Source organism: Nycticebus coucang, chromosome 1 (assembly GCF_027406575.1).
Source record: "Nycticebus coucang isolate mNycCou1 chromosome 1, mNycCou1.pri, whole genome shotgun sequence".
NCBI lineage: Eukaryota > Metazoa > Chordata > Mammalia > Primates > Lorisidae > Nycticebus > Nycticebus coucang.
Window position 1 is genome coordinate 67,956,954 of NC_069780.1, and position 21,697 is coordinate 67,978,650.

The following is a 21,697-nucleotide window of genomic DNA, read 5'->3' on the forward strand; positions in this document are numbered from 1 at the left end:
TGGTCTGTTCAGGAGCTCTATTTCTTCCTGGCTAAGTCTAGGGAGAGGGTCTGATTCCAAATATTGATCTTTTTCCTTCATGTTGTCAAATTTCTGGGCATAGAGTTTCTGGTAGTATTCAGAGATAATCTCTTGTATCTCAGTGGCATCAGTTGTTATTTCCCATTCATCATTTCTGATTGAGGTTGCTGGAGATTTTATTCTCTATTTCTAGTTAGTCACACCAAAGGTTTATTTATTTTATTTATTTTCTCAAAAAGAAAAGACTCCATGTTTTATTAATTTTCTGAATGATTGTTTTGTTTTCAATTTCATTGATTTCTCATTTAATTTTGTATATTTCTTTTCTTCTATTGGGTTTAGGCTTACATTGTTCTTTTTCCAATTCCATAAGATGGCTTCTGAGTTTGTTGATGCACTCTCTTTCTGTTTTTCGAATGTAGGCATCCAAAGCAATAAATTTTCCTCTCAAAACTGCTTTTGCAGTATCTCACAGGTTTTGGTAGCTGTGTCTTCATTGTTGTTATGCTCAAGGAAGTTAATGATTTCCTGTTTTATTTATTCCTGCACCCAACTGTCACTCAACAGAAGGTTCATTAATTTTCTTTTTTTTTTTTTTGTTTTTTTTTTTTTGTAGAGACAGAGTCTCACTTTATGGCCCTCGGTAGAGTGCCGTGGCGTCACACGGCTCACAGCAACCTCCAACTCTTGGGCCTACGCGATTCTCTTGCCTCAGCCTCCCGAGCAGCCGGGACTACAGGCGCCCGCCACAACACCCGGCTATTTTTTTGTTGCAGTTTGGCCGGGGCCGGGTTTGAACCCGCCACCCTCGGTATATGGGGCCAGGGCCCTACTCACTGAGCCACAGGCGCCGCCCCGAAGGTTCATTAATTTTCATGCCTTTGTGTGGGGTTTAACATTTTTATTGGAGTTGAGTTCCACTTTTAGTGCCTTGTGGTCTGAGAAGATACAAAGTAAAATTTCAATTCTTTTGATTCTGTTGAGCTTTGTTTTGTGTCCTAGGATACAATCAATTTTGGACAACGTTCCGTGGGAGGATAAGAAGAATGTATATTCTTTATCTTTGGGATGGAGTGTTCTATATGCATCTATCGAGCACAGTTGTTGCAGGGTCTCATTTAAGTCTCTTATATTTTTGTTTAATTTCTGTTTAGATGATCTGTCCAGCTCTGAAACAGGAGTGTTAAAGTCTCCTGTTATTATGGTGTTATAGGATGTCATATTGCTCAGACTGAGTAAAGTGTGTTTCAAGAATCTGGGAGCATTTAAGTTGAGTGCATAAATATTTAGAATGGAAATGTCTTCTTGTTGTATTTTTTCTCTTGGCCAATATAAAATGACCCTCTTTTTGATTTAGTTTAAATTCACATGTATCTGAAAATAGGATTGTAACCCCTCCTTTCTTTAAATTCTGTTTGCCTGAAAAATTGTCTTCCAACCCTTGGAGTTAAAATTGTCTTTTGAAACTAGGTGTGTTTCCTGCAGACAGCAAATGAATGGCTTCTGGTTTTTAATTTAATCAGCCAATCTATACCTCTTCAGTGGGGAATTCAAGCCATTAACATTTGTTGAGATAATTGATAGGTATTCATCATATTTTGTGAGAGTCCATTGCTTAGTTTTATATTTTGCATCATTGTGGAAGTTAGGTTCTGTCCCTTAATTTCTGAGTTCTTACTTTGCTTTTGATTCAATGTGACGGTCAGTGTGTAGAACAGGTTGAAATATTTCCTACAGAGCTTGTGTTGTTGTGGCAAATTTCCTCAATGTTTGCATATCAGTAAATGATTTGATTTCTCTGTCAATTTTAAAGCTTAGCTTAGCAGAATATAGAATTCTGGGCTGGAAATTATTCTGTTTAAGAAGATTAAAGGTAGATGACCATTGTCTTCCTGCTTGGAAAGTTTCATTAGAGAAGTTTGCAGTCACCCTGACGGATTTGCTCCTGTGGGTCAACTGGTGCTTACTCCTGGCAGCTTGAAGAATCTTTTCTTTTGTCTTGACTTAGGACAGGTTCATCACAATGTGTCTTGGAGAAGCTCTGTTAGAGTTGAGATGACCTGGGGTCTGATATTCCTCTGAAAGGAGTATGTCAGAATCTTTGGTGATATTTGGGAATTTTTCATTTATAATATTCTCTAGAATGGCTTTCATTCCCCTGGGACATTCTTCTTTCCCTTCTGGGATACCTATAACTCATATGTTTGAACATTTCATAGAATTCCATAATTCTGTCAGTGAACATTCTGCTTTCTCTGTCTTCTTTTCTGCCTCTTTAACTATCTGAGTTATCTCAAGAGCTTTATCCTCTATCTCTGAGATTCTTCCTTCTGCATGATCTAATCTGTTGTTCATACTTTCTATTGAATCTTTAAGTTCCCTAATTGACTACTTCAGTTCCTTCAGCTATATCCTTTCTATATTCTTCATATCATTCATCTCTTATTTGATTCTGTTTTTGGATTTCCTTTTGGCTTATTTTCCACGTTATCAGCAGTTTCCTTCATTGTTTCCATCATTTTCTTCATTGTTTTCATCATCTGTATTCTAAATTCCCTTTCTGTCATTCCTAACATTTCTTTATAGGTGGAATCCTCTGCAGTAGCTGCTTCACAGTTCCTTGTGGGGGTTCCTCCGGACTGATTTTTCATGTTACCAGGATTTTTCTGCTGATTCTTCCTCATGAGTTTTTTCCTTTACCTATTTCCTTGCCCTAATTTTCCTTTCATTTCCTCTTGCTCTTTAATTTACCATGCTTCTGGCCTAGGGTTTCAATGAGTCCTTTTTGTACAGGACCAAAAGGATGAGAAGATTGAAGAGCAAGAAGGGAAAAATGATTTAAAAAGAAGAAGAAGAAAGAAAAAGAAAATAAAAAAGAGAAAGCAGAGGGGTTGAGTAAAAGGGAATTTGAAAAAAAGAAGACAGTCACAGAAAGAGGGAGACAGGAGCAATATATGTGTACAGTAGGGTACTTTGACTCAACCTTAAAAATCCCCAACCTCTGGGGGTGCTGGGTTGGGTGGTTCCCTTGAGGTGATCAGCTCTTTGCCAGCCTGTTCAGACACAGTATCTCACCTCCATCAAGTAAATAGAAAAGACAAAAATGCTATAAACCAAACCAAAACAAGCCAACAGAAACCTTTACAGGATAAAATTGGGGGGGGACAAAATAATAGGGGCAGAAACACTAGCAAAACTGAAGTTCCAATTGATAAAGAAGGCAACAATGTAAAATTATATTTAAACTAGAAAAATAAAGAGAGAAAAAAGAAAAGAAAGAAAAATCTAGGGGGGAAATGTTGAAACTAAGAAAAAACCCACAAAGCAGCAAGATATATATATATATATATATATCTTGCTGAATATTGTGTGGGCAACAGATGATCTTCTGGAGTATGACATGTTATTCACAATGCAGATACAGGTATACAAGGTGGAGACTGGTGGCCTTTGCTGATTTCTCAAGATCCACAGGATAGAGAACCTAATCTCTCCTCAGGCACTTTAAACTGTTAACCTTGGCTAAGTGGAAGCTTTCCCAGTAAAGCACTTGTTGCTGGGATCACTCTTGAAGTGGCTGTCTGCTTACCCAGTGTGCCCAAACTAGTCTCACTCTATGCCCCTGGAGGCCAAGGCTGTAAGGCATTTCAGTTCCCACCTTTAGGCCACTCAGTCACTAGATTACTGGTTCCTGCCTGATCCTCGCTCTGCAACCCTGAGGGCAGAGCTTCCCACAGTGACTCCACGCGGCCCACAGCTGAAAACTATTAGCTCTGCCCAGCTCAGTGTTGCAGTCCAGGGCTCTAGACAACATTCAGTACTCTTGCCCAAGTTCTCCCAAGGTAGTTCAACTGAGTGCCAAGTCCAAAAAAAAACCCAAAACAACTCACAGTTAAGGGCTTTCCACTTTGCAATCTCACTGCTACTGTATTTACAGCTGCTGGTGGGATTAGACTGAACGAACACACGCAACCACTTCAATTCTCTTTTGCTTTTTGTCCTCCTCATGGGATCCAGAAGTCTCTTGCTGACTCCTTGTGTCCCCAAAGGGATGTTTCTGGGCAGATCCCACCAGCCAGAGAGGCCTGGAGTCTTCTCTCCCCAGTCTCACCATGCCCAGTTGAAAGGAAGCTGTTACTCCAACATTGGGGTTTTAATAAAATGACCCCCTTTCCTTTGGTTAGATATCTGGTAATGGGATTGCCAGGTCAGACGGTAGGTCTGCTATAAGTTCTCTGAGGAATCTTCATGCTGTTTTCCAGAGGTTCTACTAGTTTACATTCCCACAAACAGTGAGTGTATAAGCATCCCTTTTTACTTCATCTGTGCCAACATATACTGTTTTCTAATTTTGTTTTCATAATGGGCATTCTGACAAGGACAAAGTGGTATCTCATCATGGTTTTAATTTTCATTTTCCTGATGGTTAGGCATGCAGAAGTCCAGGGGTCCCAGCACCACTCATTGAAAAGACTATCTTTTCTTTTCTCCATTGTATCATTGCCCTTACTCCTTTGTCACAACTCACCTGAGCATACATATTTAAGTCTACTTGGGGGCTCTCTATTTTGTTTCATTGATCTATTTGTCTGTTCTTTAATCAGTGCCACATCATTTTGATTATTGTGGTTTATTCTGAGTCTTGAATTTGGGAAGTGTCTGTTCTCTAACTTTGTTCTTTTTCCTCAATATTGTCTTGGTTATTCTTTTGCATCTCCATATAAACTCTGGGATTAATATGCTTATCTCTACAATATAACTTGCTAGATTTTGATTGGCATTGGTCTGAATGTATAGATCAAGTTGAGAAGCACTGACATCCTGACAATATTTGATCTTTCTATCCATGATCATGAAATATCTCTCCATTTAGTTAGTTCTTTTATTTCATAGCTTCCCTTATATAGATCTTACACCTACTTTGTTAGACTTATACGTAATTTTTTTTTACGAGTGCCAATGTTAAAGATAGTGTGTCTTTAATTTCAAGTTCCACTTGTTCATTGCAAATATATAATAGTCCTCCCTTATCTATTAGGGATGTGTTCCAAAATACTCAGTGGATGCCTGAAATCCCATATATATTATGTATTTTTTATCTTATAATTGACAACCATTAAGTGACCAACAGGTGGATAAAACATACACCATGAATACAATGGACAAAAAGATGATTCATGTCCTAAGCAGGACAAAGCAAGATGGTGTGAGATTTTATTTCACTACTCACAAGGGCATATGATTTGGAATTTATGGACAATTTATTTCTGAAATATTTCATTGAATATTTATGTTCTGTGGTTTTCTGCAGGTAACTGAAACTGAAGAAAGCCAAGCCACAAATAAGAGAGACTATTAGTAAGAAAGCAATTGACTTTTGCATATGTGGTATTAACCTTGTATCCTGAAACGTTGCTGTCATTGCCTATTAGTTTCAAGATTATTTCTGCTAAAACTTTAGGACTTTCTATATAAATGGTCATGTCATCTGCAAGTAAAGATCAATTCCTTCCTTCCTTCCTTCTCAATCTTTACGCCTCCAATGGCTATCTTTTTATCTTGTATTAGCTAGGACTTCCAGTATGTTGAAAAGCAGTGAGTGGTAAAATGGAACATCCTTATATTATTTCTGATCATAGTGAGAAAAAGTTTTAGTTTCTTACTGTTCTTAACTATAAGGTTAGCTGTAGGGTTTTTTATAGATATTCTTTATTTCTAGTTTAATGGGAATAGGGTTATTTTTAATCAAAAATGGGTGTCAATTCTATCAATGCTTTGTCTGTATCTGTTGTTATGATTATGTGATTTTTCTTCTTTAGCTTGTTGATGTAACTGATTACTTCCATTGATTTTTCAAAGTTGAACAAATCGTTCATACCTGGGATAAATCACACTTGGTTATGGCTCATAATTCTTATTCACTGTTGAACTTAATTTGCTAATATTTTGTTGAGAATTTTTGCATCTATATTCAGAGAGATATTGATGTGTTATTTTCTTATTGTAATGTTTTTGTCCGATTTTTCTGTTATGGTAATGTTGGTTTCATAGAGTGTGGTAGCAAGTATTCCCTCTGCTTCTATTCTTTTGAAGAGATAATAGACAATTAGCATCATTTTTCCCTTCAATGTTTGGAAGAATTATTTAGTGATTCTTTAATTAATTATTTAATTATTTACCTTATCTGTAACGGGTGACTTTTCTTTTGGGAAGTTATTAATTATTGCTTCAATTTCTTCAATATATACAGGCTTGGTCAGATTATCTATTTCTTTTTGTGTGAGTTTTGACAAGTTATGCCTTTTAAGAAATTGGTCCATTTCCTCAAGGTTATCAAATTTGCAGGCATAGGGCTGTTCGCAGTATCACTTCATCATCTTTTAGCGTCCATTAGCTCCGTAGTGATCTCTTTCACTTCTTATATTAGTATTATTGTTCTCTCTCTTTTTTTCTTAGTTAGCATGGCGAGAGTTATGTTGATTTTATTGATTTTTTTTCAGATAATCAGATTTGATCTTATTGATTTTCTTTAATGACTACCTGTTTTTAATTTTATTGATTTCTGCTATAATTTTTTCTTCTTATTTTGGATTTTAATTCAATTGTTATACTTTTAGACCCAAATTTGTTCTTTTCCTTTTTTAGATTTACTATCTACTTGCTGGTATTGTTCATGCATTGTTTTATTGAGTTCAATGAATATCTTTATGATGATTGCTTGGTATTATTTGTCAGCTAATTGAAATGCTCCCTTTTCTTTAGGGGTGATTTCTGTAGACTTATTCTGCTCCTTTCACTGAGCTGTTTTTTCTCTTTGTGTGCACTATAAATTTGTGTTGTGATCTGTGCATTTGAAAAAACAACTACCTCTTTCAGTTCTTAAGAATAGGCTTTGTGAAGGGAAGACATTCACCACTCAGTTTGGCTAGAGACTTCATGCGTCTCCAAATCTTTTCTGTGGATGCATATTTTCTGAACTTGTAAATTCTCAATTACAAGGCTTTGCAGGTTTCTCTTTTCAGAAGCTCATAGTCTCTTGCACTGTGGATGTCTCTCTACAACACTACAGTTTTACAAGAGCTGAGCCACCGAGCTGTCTTGTGTTCTCACTGGCTTCCAGAATTTCTAGAAAAAGGCAGGTACTATAGCACTTATGTCAATTGAGACAATGAACAGTTTCTTAGGAAGCCTCCCAAAAGAACTGAAACTTTGGGCTCATGCCATGCTCTTCTTCCCCTCTCCCTGTTGCACTGTATGTCTCTGTCTGCTGTACTGTGGTCCTTCTGATAGTAGCAAGCCAGCTGTCTTTAATTTTCAGCAGTCCCCAGGCATCCAAGTCTTGTAAACTCTCTGAGACAAGCAGAACAGAAACAAGTTTCTTGGAAAGCTCTCTGAAAAGCCAGAATATTGGATGTATGCTCCAACTCTTTCTCTCCTGATGGAGAAGCCAGGAGTTAGTGTTCATCTAATCATTTGATACAGAGCCATAGGGAGGGACTATGGTGAATGAGTGTCACAAATCCTTCTGTCATCTTCAGCTAGTCTGGATTCATGCTTTTGTGGGTGCAGGAGCATCTTAAATGTTTTCTGGATCTTTTCATAAAAGAAATTTGTCTGTACATTGCTTTGAGTAAGTGTCTCTACTGGGAAAAAGGGGACCCGGGTATTCCTTTTCCACTATTTTAGTGACATCACTCCCAAATGCCACCCAAATTTGATCCATATGTGAAAGTTGTTGTTCAGCAAGTGAACGTAACTTGTACTGTGAGTGACACAACACTTTGAACTTCTCAGGCCATGAGACCAGCTGCACAAAAGGGGTTATGAATGGCCAAATGAGACCTCAGATAGTCACCAATGAAAGATTTGTTTTCTGAGAAATTTCATAATTTTTATTTCATTATCTTATGAAAAGGAAATTCCCATTATCAGTCTGGGAATCAACCATTGTATTTCAACCATGAGACACAGCTAATGCGTAAGCAAGCAAATGGGATGTTAGTCATAGATCCTCTTACGAAGATTTGAAACACTGTGGTACTGTGACAGGGATTGCTTTGTAGTATGTATGTTCTCTTTTCAATGTTGTTTTGGATCTGTAAGTCATTTTTAAGTTTGCTGCCAAAAGTTATCAGAGGAATGAAAACTGCAGATGCTGGCATGGATGTGAAGAGAAGGAAACACTCTACACTGCTGGTGGGATTGCAAACTAACACAGCCTTTTTAGAAAGAAGTATGAAGATTTCTCAAGAAACTAAAAGTTGACCTCCCATTTGATCCTGCAATCCTGTTACTAAGTATCTACTCAGATGAACAAAAATCATTTTATAACAAAGACATTTGCACCAGAATGTTTATTGCAATTCAGAATTAGCCCAATTCAGAATTTCCCAATTGTGTAAGCAGCCCAAATGCCCATCAACACATGAATGGTTTAACAAATTGTGGTATATGTACACCATGGATACTGTACACCATGTACACTATGTAGCCATAAAAAAGGTGGACAATTTACATCTTTTATGTTTACCTGGATGGAGCTGGAACATATTATTCTTAGTAAAGTATCTTAAGAATGAAAGAAAAGATATCCAATGTACTCAATATTATTATGAAACCAATATATAATGACTTACACATTCATACAAATAATAAAACACAAATATAGTCCAGCAAGAAGGAGGGGAGAGGAGAGATGGGGGGAGGGCAAGTGGAGGGAGGGTATTTGGTAGGATCTCACCTAACAGCCTAATGCAAGGGTACATTTCAAAAAACTAAGAATATATTATAAATGTCTTACCACAAAAAATAAGTAAGTGAGGTGATGGTTATGTTAATAAGTTTGATTTAAGCATTCCACATTGTATATAAAATCATTACATTGTACCCCATAAATGTATGCAGTTATGATTTAATAAAAATTAAGTTTAAAAAAAGTAAAAAAGAAAAATAGAGAATGAAATAAATACAAAAATGGTGAGAACATTTAACTATTCTGATCCTGGGTTTTGCACAAGAAGAATTCATAATAATAGGTATTTTAGAATTGAAGAAAGAAATTTTGGGTCAAAGGAAGCAGCCTAAACAATTGGGAATAGCAGACAGAAGCAAGGGGTTATCTTCTTCTTCTTAAATTTTTTAGTGAATAGGAATTAGGGGTAGAAAGTATGTCCATTTGAAAAAAAGTTAAGGTTTAAAAGAAAAATTATTGTCTCAAATGCTTTCCAGGAAACTGTGTTCCAGTATGGTAAGAATTCCAGAGAGCTCAAGGCAAGTGGCCATGCAGTATATTTTAAGAAAGCAAGGAATACATTGATATGGAAAATTAAAAAGTGCTGATACTTAGGAATATGATCACCAATGGGAAAACAACATGAAGAGGCTATTTGGCTCCCATAATTGTGAATAATAAAGCAATAAATGTTAGAGCTTGTGAGGGGGCTGAAGGAGTAGGTTTGATGAATAGTGGAAGATTGTTTTAGAAGCATATAGAAAATTAATTAATACTAAGGTACCCAGATGAAATATTACTGCTCAAAGAGATAATCCAGCTACTAATTTTTTGATGTTTATGATTTCTTGGCATTTTGGTAATGAGTATGGGGCAGGCTAACAGAAATTTTTTTAAATATGTTTTTTTTTTCCACCAGAAGTAGAAATAATATGAAAGAATTCTTCTGTTTCATGATTAAAACTTAACTTCATCCCCAGCCTTCTCAGTTAATCTTGCCTCCCTCTCTCAGCTGCCTTGTCTACCTTGTTCCTGAAGGGGCTTTCCCCCAGTAACTTCCAAAGCTGTAAAGCCAGGTCAGGAAAGAGAACTTTCTCTTTTTAGTAACCTACCCTTCCAAACCTCAAGTAATGGTAATGAGGTTCTTTGTAGAATTTTATGTATAAATGGACTACAACCACATTATAGAAATTTTTTTCAAACAAAAGAAATAACATCTTTCATTTATCCATAATACACCACCTTAAGAGTATTAATGATATAATTTTGGTATTTTTTCTGGACATTCATATTCTTAGATATTTTAATCATAGAGAAAATTTATTTTTATGCATTGCTTTTTAATGTTTTAATCTATAGCCATTATTTTCCATGATTGCATACAATTTCCTTTACTTACCAATCCATGACAGTTCTCTAGCAATATGCACATCTCTGTGCATATGGTCTTTTCTTTTTTTCCTTTTCTTTTCTTTTTTTTTTTTTTTTTTGAGATAGGGTCTCAAGCTGTCACCATGGGAAGAGTGCTGTGGGGTCATAGCTCAGAGCAACCTTAAACTCTTGGGCTCAAGTGATCCTCTTGCCTCAGTTTTTCTATTTTTAGTAGAGACGAGGGCTTGCAAAAAGGTTGATCCCGAACTCCTGAGCTCAGGCTGATCCTGAACTCCTGAGCTCAAGTAATCCTCCTGCCTCAGCCTCCCAGGATTACAGGCATGAAGCCTCATATGCCTGGCCTCATATGGTCTTTTCTTTATGTTAGATTATACCTTTATAGTAGTATCTCAAATTGGGATTATTGCATTTAAAAAGCATAAAAATAATGGTTACTTTCTATTCTTGTTACTTTGCTAAACAGTTTATGTATAATTTTTTTAATTATACTTTAGTCCATTGCTGCTGCAATAACAGAATACCACAGAATGAGTAATTTTATAAAGAATAGAAATTTCTTCTCACATTTCTGAAATAAGAGAAGTCTAAAATCAAGTCATCAGCATCTAGTGTGACTTTTTTGACTGCATCCATTCATGGAAAAAGGCAGATGGACAAAAAAGAATTAATTCACTCCCACAAGACCTTTTGCTAGTGACGCTAATCCATTCATGAGGGTGGAGCCCTTGTCACCAAAACATACCTTATGCCCCACCTCCCAACACTATGGCATTTGGAGATTAAGTTTGTATCACATTAATTTGGGGGGGAGGCACTAGCCCTATGCCTGACATAGGCATTTTAACCTCATTTAAGGGCAGGGAATCTTAAGCTTAGAGAGGTGAATTAGATACTCAAGATCCCACAGCTGACAGATGCATGAAGCTGGATGTGAGCCCAATGTAGAAAACCACAAAAAGGAAACTGAAACACTGAATAAGTTGCAGCCCAAATAGAAGGTTCACAGAGAGTTGCTGCTGAAACTGGCAGCTTCAGTGCTCTATAAAAGGGAAAAAATGAACCTTTGACCCTAGAGCCATTCTGCTTTGTCTAGAGGGCCTCCCAGACTCTGTATACCCCTAGCAACTAGAGTAATACTTTATCACTTTATCATTTATCTCTTTAAAATGAGAAAAGGTTTTGCATAATGCTGATAGTTAAAACATTTAAGGTGACTTTAATTATTGGCTTAATGGATGACCATGTATGTCAAACCAGAAGGTTTATGGACTCATATCTCAGACTTAATTCACTGATTTTATTTAATCATAAAAAATCCTGGAGATATTTTTCCCTTTAGTATTAAACTTCTGCCAATGAACTGAACTAAATAATAACTATAGATTTCAATAGTGCATTTCAACGTGGTTTAAAGTTAAATTTCCATGATCCAAAGAAAGTAAAAATGCATAATTATCTGGTCTAAAAAATGATATATCTATCTTTAAATTGGGGCCTCATCAAAAGACAATGGATATATAAAAAGAATTCCAGTAGTGTATTAGGTAGTGAACAAAATTTCTAGGATGTTTTCTGTACAAAATGTTATCTATACTTTATTTATAAAGCAGACTTAACCCTTGCCCAGGAAATTGTTTGGTTTCTCTTAATCTCTAAGCATTCTTTCTTATATGTGATGAATCAGAAATGTGATCTAAAACCAAACCCACAATCTTTCGTTTTTTTCTCAATTCTTAGAGGGGTTCACCAGAAGTGGAATGAAATGCAGTCCTGTGAAAAGAATTTTAGAAGCATCTGCAATGAACTAGAATAATATGGGAGGAAGGAAAATAAATAAATAAATAAATCATTCATCAGAAAGAAAAAAAATAGGCTTCTAAAATTCTAGCAGGAAAATATCCGGATGCTACCTCAGGAATGAGTCATTAAGCTGTGTCACACTATAATGTAAAGTTTTTCATTCATTTGCCTATAACACATGTCTAAGTTAGACATTTTATTTTTATTTGTTTATTTATTCATTCAGAGGATCAGATGTAATTCTCTTTGCATGTAGAAGGATGTAAGCTTTCTCTCTCAATAACGTTTGTGAGCTTCTTTATTCCAGTGTTTCCCCTTCCGTTTCCTTACTTGATATTTCTATAAGATTATAAATTTAAACATTAAGGAACAAAGTTTGAAGAAAGAGACTCCATAATCCTCATGAATATTTAGATACAAATATATATCAGAGACAGTGAAAAGTCTTTGCTATTGAAGTGGATACACGACAAATGTCCCTTTATAAAATAATCGTGCTCTGCAAAAGAACTTTACTAGTATCTGGAACTCATAGCTGTCAGAACTGACTGAACACTGAGATCTGATTGTCATTACACAGCCATACTTGTGCAGACAGAAATATAGCTGGTGGTGAAATCAGAACAGACACATAAGTTTATGTTGTTTGAGTAAGTAATTGGCAAGGCCTGAATGTTCCTTGAAGTAGGGTAAGAATAGAATTAAAATAAGCCAAGCCTAAAAAGGCACATCACAGTGTGAAAAATAATCCAAATGGGAAATTCTCTCTCATCTTTAGCCAGCCCAACGTACACATAGCTGGGACTGGGGAGGCCTGGGCACAGGAAATAAAGGGGGACAGGACAGCTTCTTTGCCATCCATTGAGCTAATGTTAAATTGATAATTTGGAGTTGATTAGATCTGTTGGCCCAACGCCTTGAATTTAAGTGATATGATTACAAGAATACATTCATATAACCTATTCAGGTATAAAAGATGCTTTAAAATTTTAAGATACTTTATTGTATCCAAAACTGAGGCCCTCTGAGCCAAGAAGAGGCAAAAAAATCACTTCTCTCATGAGAAATGTAGGTAAAATTGAAGCCTGATGTTAGGAATAGACCGGGTGCAAAGGATGGAGTTCTTTTCCTGTCTTTGCACTCAATCTAATCATCAAAGAATCTTCACTATTATAATCAGGCTGAGTAGGTTATAAGCCAACCCAGGATCTTTAAGCCCTAAGTCATTCTCCACAGTTATTAGTGGTAAATACTGATGGTATTTACATTATGGCTCTGGCTCATAGCTTTATTTCTATTAAAGTTTTATATAGGGGAGCATCTATCTTTAGCTATGCATCAATTAATATCAATATTACTTAGATGCCATTGAAATAGGGGAGAGAGGGAGAAAATAAATATCTTTTGTTGAGGTACTCCACCACATGTGGGGGTAATTTGATCCCATGTGGGTCCATTCCTGTTTTGAGAGGAATAAGACACTGTGGACAATTAAAAGTGCAAGATGTTAACCAGAAAAACAGTTGTAAAGGATGTAGGATGAAGGAGAGAGACAGGAAGCAGAAGCAGGTGAGAAGAACCTTCATATGACATGCAGGCATGATGCTTGCGAAGCGAGAGAGAGGACAGAGGATTGAGGAAGAAGCATCTTATACAGCGGTGTGGCTCTAAGAAGTCCATGCCAGGCCAGTGAGGAGCATGGGAACAAAGCTTGTTCTTTAGAAGAGTCGCGCATCAAGTAGAAACCATGTAGCTGTTCTACATCCCTCTACTTGAGGGAAGTAGAGTCATCAGCTCTACTGATGAGTCATCAGCTGGAAGCAGCCAGGTGGCTCTTGGCCTCAATGTGAATGTTTCAGTGGATCCCAAAAGCAATGGGGTCACTCATGAAGGGAGGCCATGTACTGCCATGACCTCCACACCACACCCAGCATCCCTTTAACATATATCTATTCCCACCTCCTCTATCTATTTTCCAATCTTGGTTAAGTTCAGAACAAAGATAAAAAATTCACAGCAATATTTTCCCTCTGTGCTGTGTTAGACATCACTAATCAATCAGTGCAATCTTTTCTGCTGATCCCAGACATGGACACATAATTCTCAACACAATGCTCTAGGAAGCCAATATAATAGATTCGGCATATGAGATAAAACCTAACTGCTATTTCTGGTTAGGTTTATGATCTTTCTTTAAAGATAGGAGCAGAGATATAGGTCAGCATAAAATATAACAAAAGTGAAATTTGGGTTTTACATCCAAAAGCTTTGTTAGACATCAACAAATTATCTTAAAAGATAAATATACCATGCTGAATATATGTATGTGCATGTGTACATATACGTATATACATACACACGCACACACGTCATGTTCCACACAACAATGATTTGATCAACAGACCATACATACCACAGTGACCCTAAAAGATTTTAATAAGGAGCTGAAAAATTCCTAACATCTAATGACATTATAACCATTCTAATATTACAGTATAAGGCATTATGTGTTTGTGGCGTCAACTGAAGAAAATGATGAGGTTCATAAATTTGGAAAGGAGAAATTTGTTTCTTTTAGGGTTTTAGCCTGCAGGAAGGCCACTGCAACAAGCTGGGAAGCAACAGTCTTGAGTAGAAGCCAAGAGCATGCACTACTTGGACAGAGGGACAATGGGAATAGGAATTAATTCTGAGCAGGGTGGCCATTATACATATTTAACAAGCTACAGGAAGAGGCATGAATGCTCAAGAAGGAAAAGCATGTGCCTGTGCAGTTGGACTTTATGTCTTTCATAGTTGCATGTATATAAAAAATGGCCACATTAACATGATTCTGGGGTGCAGCCTTTGGCCTTCTGACATCAAAAGGTGAAGCAAAAGACTCAAAAACCCTCACATTCACATTCCATAGTCTGGTTAAAACTATTTCATGGCTAAACAGGAGATATTGTTGGAGTTGTGCCAAAACCACAAAAAGGGAGGAGAAGCAATGGGCAGTTGATCTGTATGAGCTGGTGCAGCAAGTCTTCCCAAGGCTGTTTCTGTTTAGCCCTTAGGGAAGAAAGCCTAATGGTGGTTATAGCAAGGCATATCTGACCTCTCATCCCGTCATAGCTGGGATCCCCTTGGCCAAGAGAGGGGGTCCCTTCATGTGGTGGGGTGGAGGGCCTAAGAGTTTATTTTTACTCCTTGGCAGTCTCAACCAAACTGCTGAGCTACCAGTCATAGAGAAATATAGCACCCACAATTATGTTCAGTATGTAATACTTAATAATGATAAACAAAAACTATGTTACTGGCTTATAGTTTGCAGCTTGTTTACTATGCTGCATTGTTTATTATTGTTTTAGGGTGTATTCCCGCTTACTTAAAAAAAAAGTTAACTGTAAACGGCCTCAGGTAGGTCCTTCAGGAAGTATCCAGAGAAATCACTTCAGGTGAGGACACCTCCATGTGTTACCACAGGAGATGACAGCTCCATGTGTTATTACAGAACATGACAGCTCTGTGCGTTATCACAGGAGATTTCAGTTCCATGTGTTATCACAGAAGATGACATGTCCATGTGTTATCACAGGATATGACAGCTCCATGTGTTGTCATCACAGGAGATGACAGGTCTGTGTGTTATCACAGGAGATGACAGCTCTGTGTGTTATCATCACAGGAGATGACAGCTCCGTGTGTTATCACAGGAGATGATAGCTCCCCTGAAGACCTTCCAGAGGAGACATGGAGCTGGAAGACAGAGATATGTTTGGTTCTGACTCTGTGTGTGTGACCCTCAGCTAATGTGTGTGTTTCGTAGGCCTTTTGTTCCTGTGTTTTAGAGAGGATGTCTCATTACATTGCCCAGACTGCGGAGCGGTGCCTCTTCACAGGACGCTCACAGTGCACTGTACAGCCTCAAACTCCTTGAGTTTCCCAAGTAGCTGGAACTATAGGCTCATGCTGGCATGCCCCACTCTGTCTTTGTTTTTTACCTGAAGCTTAAAATAATTCAAAAACAGGAAAAACCTTACAGAATAAGGATATGAATAAAATATCGTGAAGCTATATAACATGCTTGTGTTTTAAGCTGTTACTATAAAAGAGTTAAAAAGTTAAAAAACAGAAGTTTATAAAGTAAAAAAAAGTTACAATAAGTTAGGGTTAATACAGTATTGAAGGAAAATGTTTTAATAAATGTAGTGAAGCCTAAGGGCACACTGTTTTTGAAGTCTACATAGTCTACATAGTAGCATACGGTAATGCTCCAGGCCATCACGTTCACCCACTGCTCACTTGCTGGTTCACCCAGAGTGAATTCTCATTCTACAAGCTCCATTTATGGTAAGCGCCGTACATGGGGGGGGGGGTGTGCATATACACACATACACACACGTATACATATATGTATAGTTTATCTTTTATATCATGTGTTTACTGTACCTTTTCTTTGTTTAAATATGATGCAAAGTGCTTACCATTGTATTATAATTACCCACAGTATTCAGTACAATGATCCGTGTACAGGGTTATAGCCTAGGAACAATAGGCCTTGCCTTGTGGCCCAGATGTACAGTAGACCGTACAACATCTAGGTTTGCGTGAGTGTGCTGTATGATATTAGGACAAGGACAAAATTGCCTAATGATGCATTTCATAGCACATATCCCTGTCATCAAGTAACACACAACTGTATACTTATACATTTGGTTTTTTTAAAAACAAAAAAGCCAAATTTGTGATTATTTCATACTTTGGTGATAGCCATTTGGCAGACAAACTCTTCAACCTCTCAACTATATTTTTTCTCACCTGTATAATTGATTCATTTTCTCTAGATGGGGACTTAGCTTTCTACTGCTTCACGCTGCCAGTCCCTAGCGCCTTGCTGACACTGCACTGCTTGGCATATCTTTGCCTGTGTCCCATCCCAAGCACAATCAGAAGCGAGTCGGGGATGACTGCCTCAAGGTTCGTATTCTTTTATAGAGTACTTGGCATAATCTTCACATTATGGATATTATTCTTTAATGCAAAAATGTAGTAATACCATTACAGTAGCGATCAAATTGGGTTTTGCCCATCCAGTTCTTACATTTCTTTGAAATTTTTCATTTCCTCAAGTTTCCACTGGTTGGAGAAAGAGAAAAAAAAAATCCCTAGAGCAGTTGTTCTCTAAGGAATTATGCTTATGTATTAAATTCTTGCCACTGGGCAAATCTCCTGACCCAGAAAGATTTATTCTAAAACTTTTATAAATAATCTCATCCCTTTTCATATACTTCTCCCTGCATTCTAATTACATTTTTTATAAATGTGAGAACAAATTTGATTGCAGCTATGAAGGTGGTTTAACTTGAGTTGCTGAGTAAAGCACAATTGCCCTTCTTACTATTTCTCCCCCCAAAGTCTTTATCAATCTGTCAAGCAGAATTTATTCCCCTACTTTGGTTGGATATTTGAAAAAAAGAGGAGCTGAAAATTCTGAATGACCGCTTTACAACTCAGTGTGGGGTTATTCTGAAACTGCATGAAGGGGACAAGCACATCCAGGCGGGTGGCCTGGGCCCCAATTTCAACTGGGTTTTCTAAGAAGTGAATTTGGAGAGACTCTGAACATTTGCATGTGAATAGGTATGCCTTCTTCTCAACAAATTGAGATCTGATCAAACAGGCATAAAAGGAGTAGAAAACGATGTAAATTAGTGGGAGAGAGTGGAGATGCTTGGCTAAAGTACATCTCCTTGGCATAATGACACGGAGAAAAAAGCCCTGGAAATATTTGCTTTATTCATTACTTCCAAACCTATTGAATTTCTGGGTCTCACAAGCAGGTGTGCTGTGGAGATGCTAAATAAATATGTTCTAAGGCTTCTTGTATAACTCATCTAGGGAAATGCAAGGGTGGGGGCGAGGGGTGGTTATCCTGAGATGAGTTAGACAATGCCTTTCATTTTCCAGTGTGCCCTGCATTAAGTCTTCAGTGCTCCAATTATACAGTTGAATATTGGCTCTATCCCTTCATATCCACCTCCATTCATGGATACACAAAAGGTGGTGAGGCTTCTGCATATAGTTGGGTAAAAAAAATCTGGATTTTAGTTAAGACATGCAGACATACCTTAAATGTTTGGTTCAGAGGCATTCTTATCTAATAACAACCAAGTTATAGAAGGGCCCATATGAAGAAGTGGATTACCTGATGAAGAGGGTCAGGCCTCCTGTCACTGTCAGCCAATATGCATAGACCAGGATAGGTCCAGCAATCTTTATTATCAGAAGGCCAGCCATTGTACAGAACAGTGAGAGTAGCCTCTCCAAGTAGCAAGGTGACACAATTAAAACTTACAACCATTTTCTGGCCAGGTTGTGTTGACCAGTACAAAAAAAAAAAATCCATTTTTCATTTTAAATTAAAACATTCCCTATCCCAAGTATGAACTTGTCTGTACACTTTTCTATATGTCTTCTTGACCTCTATTTCACAGTTTGATACAAAAAAGTTAAAAGTAAGAACCGTATTAACTCTACCTTAAACAACAGGATTTTATGCTAATCTTAAACAGATATGTCCATAACCCATAACCCAGGACCCAGGACATTAACCCATGCAAAACATTCCAATTCAAAAGTTAATCCCTTAAATCAATCACCCTAAACTACTCAAATATACACCTTCAGGTTAAAGCTGAATTTACAGAGAATGGGAGACACAAGGTGAAGGTCACGTAGGACCTACACCAACCAGACCAGCTGTGCCATGTAGGCCCTAGCCTCACGGACTCCGCCTTATTCTCACTACATGTGCGGTCATATAGAGGACTCTGAAAAAGAGAACTCCATCAGAGGAGAAGGAAATCTGGTATGCAGAGCCAGACCTTTTCATAGGCCCTAAGCTGGGGTAGAAAGATTGGTTCCAGATACACATGTCTGATACTGTAGTCAGGACTAGCTTCATGGGTGTGCACCCTGAGTGATCTCTCAGGCTCCCACACTCAGAAGAGTCTCACACTTTTTTAATTATCTGCCATCACTATCTTACACTTCTTAACGGTTTTCAGACAGGAGACCTGAATTTTCCATTTTGCACTGAGCCCCACTAATCAGTCAAGTCAGTCATGACCTTAACCCTGTTTCTGGTCCCTTCTCAATTCCTGTCTGTTTGAAATAGTTTTTTTGCTTAATGGACTTGTCCCCTCATGGCAATATTGCATGGTGGCAGTGGGACTGGGGGCCATCCTCATTGGCATATTTCTTCCTAATGAGATAATCACAGACAGGATCATTGTTCAATGGTCAAGAGAAGAATGCCTTCTTCATCTTTGAGAAGTAAGTTTGAGACTAAAAGAGAGAATTCAAGACAGCCAGGGTTAAACATAACAGAAGTCCACATAACAAAAGGCAAAAGCACAGGGGTTTGAGCCACATCCAGGAGTTCTATAGAGAGTTATAAATAACCAAGGAGGCTTGTGACCAGGGTCCTTTGTAAAACTCCTATGACATACAGTAGATTAAGTTTTAATTTAATATTTAGGCACCTGGTGCCAGAAAAATTTCACAAAGGAATAGAAATTAAGACACAAAAGAAGAAAAGGAACAGAGGTTCCATCTCCTTAAATACAAAGTTAAGATTAGACAACATATGCAATCCCCATAATATTTAATCTTCTTGGGCAACCTGCTCAGCTTCCCCTCTGTGCAGGCTGTGACAGAGGCTTTGCTGCTCTCCCCTTTTCTTCTACCTTTTCCTCTCCCTTTCAATAAAGGAATTTCCCCCACTTGCCTTTAAACTTGCTCATAATAAACTTCTACTTCACTTGCCTAGACAAGAACCTGGTTCAACATTTCTGGTAGCAAGTTGACACGATTAAAACTTAGAACCATTCTCTGGCAAGGTTGCATTGACCAGTACAAAAAAAAGTCCATTTTTCATTATAAATTAAAACATTCTCAGGCAGCGCCTGTGGCTCAAGGAGTAGGGCACTGGCCCCTTATACCAGAGGTGGTGGGTTCGAATCTGGCCCTGGCCCAAAACTGTAAAACAAACAAACAAAAAAAACATTCTCTATCCCAAGTATAAACTTGTCTGCATGTCTTCTTGACTTCTATTTCAAAGAGGAGAAAAATTATAATAACCTTCCTATACTGAGTAAGGAATTAGGCTGGAGAATTCTGGATTAGAAAAGCTTTAAAATGAAATCTAATTCCTAGGTCCCCAGTAGGAGGCAAGGCAGGTGAAAGAATGTTAAGTATATGTCTGGATACTTGGCACCTTACAAACATCTTCAACCTGAAGTTTTATAGATAGAGTCTGATCCAGGCTTAGTTCATGTCTGGTCAAAGTCTGTCCATAATGCTTCTGTGGGTGCTGTCACCCAGCTGTCTCTCTTGGTTTTTCAATATTCTTTGTTTAGTTTCTCTAAGGCAAGAGCTGTCAAAATCGCTTAGTTTTGGACATTTGTTCCAACACCACAGATTAACACGAAGTGACCTCAATCCATTTTCCTCCACACTTTAGGCTTTACTTTCTCTGTTTACAGCAACAATTATGAAAAGATTAAATACAAATCTTTAGTCAAATTCAAAACACTGTTTTATTGTGTTTTCATAAAAATCTAACCAACTGAATTTTTTTTTTTTTTTATTGTTGGGGATTCATTGAGGGTACAATAAGCCAGGTTACACTGATTGCAATTGTTAGGTAAAGTCCCTCTTGCAATCATGTCTTGCCCCCATAAAGTGTGACACACACGAAGGCCCCACCCACCTCCCTCCTTCCCTCTTTCTGTTCCCCCCCCATAACCTTAATTGTCATATCAAAATTGTACTCATATCAAAATTGAGTACATAGGATTCATGCTTCTCCATTCTTGTGATGCTTGACTAAGAATAATGTCTTCCAAGTCCATCCAGGTTAATACGAAGGATGTAAAGTCTCCATTCTTTTTAATGGCTGAATAGTATTCCATGGTATACATATACCACAGCTTGTTAATCCATTCCAGGGTTGGTGGGCATTTAGGCTGTTTCCACATTTTGGCGATTGTAAATTGAGCTGCAATAAACAGTCTAGTACAAGTGTCCTTATGATAAAAGGATTTCTTTCCTTCTGGGTAGATGCCCAGTAATGGGATTGCAGGATCAAATGGGAGGTCTAGCTTGAGTGCTTTGAGGTTTCTCCATACTTCCTTCCACAAAGGTTGTACTAGTTTGCAGTCCCACCAACAGTGTAAAAGTGTTCCCTTCTCTCCACATCCACGCCAGCATCTGCAGTTTTGAGATTTTGTGATGTGGGCCATTCTCACTGGGTTAGATGATATCTCAGGGTTGTTTTGATTTGCATTTCTCTAATATATAGAGATGATGAACATTTTTTCATGTGTTTGTTAGCCATTCGTTTGTCATCTTTAGAGAAGGTTCTATTCATGTCTCTTGCCCATTGATATAAGGGATTGTTGGCTTTTTTCATGTGGATTAATTTGAGTTCTCTATAGATCCTAGTTATCAAGCTTTTGTCTGATTGAAAATATGCAAATATCCTTTCCCATTGTGTAGGTTGTCTCTTTGCTTTGGTTATTGTCTCCTTAGCTGTACAGAAGCTTTTCAGTTTAATAAAGTCCCATTTGTTTATTTTTGTTGTTGTTGCAATTGCCATGGCAGTCTTCATGAAGTCTTTCCCCAGGCCAATATCTTCCAGTGTTTTTCCTATGCTTTCTTGGAGGATTTTTATTGTTTCATGCCTTAAGTTTAAGTCCTTTATCCATC